This window comes from Tenrec ecaudatus, chromosome 15 (assembly GCF_050624435.1).
Source record: "Tenrec ecaudatus isolate mTenEca1 chromosome 15, mTenEca1.hap1, whole genome shotgun sequence".
NCBI classification, from domain to species: Eukaryota; Metazoa; Chordata; class Mammalia; order Afrosoricida; family Tenrecidae; genus Tenrec; species Tenrec ecaudatus.
In genome coordinates this window covers 100,588,734-100,590,662 of record NC_134544.1, presented here as the reverse complement: position 1 = coordinate 100,590,662, position 1,929 = coordinate 100,588,734, and positions in this window count along the sequence as shown.

Below are 1,929 nucleotides of genomic sequence, written 5' to 3'. Positions count from 1 at the left end.
GATTGAGCCTGAAAGTTGCTTAGGACCTGGTGGTGGGGCTCTGACCTTCAGGCCTGTGCTGTGGTTTATATTTCCCCCATTCGTGTTCGGTTTCTTTAGTGCAGTCTCCCCTTTCTTTACCTTTGAAATGTTTATACCTGCAGAGTATGGCCCCCCACCCTTAGGTGTCATGGGTAGGAAATGAGGTGTGTGGCTGATAGTGGACACATTTCACCACCAACTATGAAATGTCAATGAAATTGACCTTCCTCTGGTGAGAAATCTTTTGAATTGAGAATGGCCCTCCTCTCCAGTGGCAGAAACCCGAGGGCTTGTTTTGAATGCTCCCTTGAGAACCCAGAGGGGTTTAAAGTCAAAGCCCATAGAATGTGGGGCTCCAGTAATGAGTGATTCCAGTAGTTTCCCCCTGTCACGGGAATCAATACTCAGCCTCTAGAAATCTACCACATTTTAATTGATGTATTTGGTCAAATACAGGGGTTCAGAGGCTTCTGATCCAGACAAGATCGCTGCTGTGCCTCTCTTAATGTACCCCTTTTTACATTTTGAATGGCATTTCGATATGCTAATTCACCTCAGCTCTCTGTTTGGGTGCATGCAGTGAGTCCCAGGATCAGTGCACCCATGGCTCACCTTGCAGAATAAGGAGCGCGTCAGAGGAGGAGGAGACAGGTCAGGAGAGACAGAGTAGGGGTCCTAAGTGGAACTGGAGTGGTAGGAGTCCTGAGTGGGCCCTGGGTGGGTATGTTAGAGAGAGTCGAGGTAATCTCCATGTGAATGGATATTATAGGGGTGCCTCTTAGCCTAGCATCACGAAACTGTGATCTACAGTATATCAACACTTATACTTTGTTCTTGTAGCTGAAAACTGGTAAACCATTGTCCTGGCCTTTAAATGAAGAACATCCAAAGGTTATTTGGTTCTCACAAGCCTTAATCATGAGCTTTAATCCCTTGAGTTGTTTTAGGACCATTTACAATAGGACGTATTTTCTTTGAAAATGTGTACTATACAATTGAAGTTTTTCTGAGTTTGTAGTGATATATCCTGATTTACGGGCTCTCTTTCTTTTTTTTTACAGCACTGTTATTATATTTTGAAATTAAAACTTACAACTTCTGTTAATCTTATTAATGCATCTTTAATATATCTTCCAAACGAATTTAATTTATTTGGGGAATAATATCAAATAATGTGGTGATAAATAAAATATTTCCTATATTTTAAAGATTGTATTGCTTGGCTTTGTATGGCTTTTATAGAGTTTCCATATTTTTTAAATATTTAAATTTTTCTTACTTTTTGTTTTGTGGACTGGTTTTTATGTGAGGAGAGGAAATGAGCAAAACATAAACCCATTAAAATGATGTTTTTGTTTAAATTATTTTAAATGAATAAGAAAATGTAAGCTTGTTGAAGATATAGCTGACTATTAATGAAAAACTATTCATTCCATAAAGCATAATAGTGAGGAAGATATAGTAAAGTGAGTAAGATCCCCCCCCCTACACACACACACACAAACACACAGTGAGAAATCACTACATCTCATGACAGACACAGAGAATTGGCCCCCTTGAATGTTCAGTGTTAGTTCTTCAGACTTTGTTTTGTCAGATCTCATCTATGAAGTCGTTTGTAAGTGGATACATCTGCATCAGTCATGACTGGCTGCTAGCCTGCTTGGTGAGATACACCCACCATTAAGCATCAGGCTCCAGACCACATTTCAGATGTGCAGCTCTGCTTTCCCCATGTGTGGTTCTTTAGTGTTAACTAGGTTTCCTATTAGTTGTACCTGTTGCAGACCAGAAGTACATTCATGAAAGTGAATGGTGTGCACATACAAGTGCCCTTTAGAGTTGAAAGCTGAAGCCATCTCCCCTGGCACAACATCAAGCAAGAACATTGCCATATAGGTTGCACCT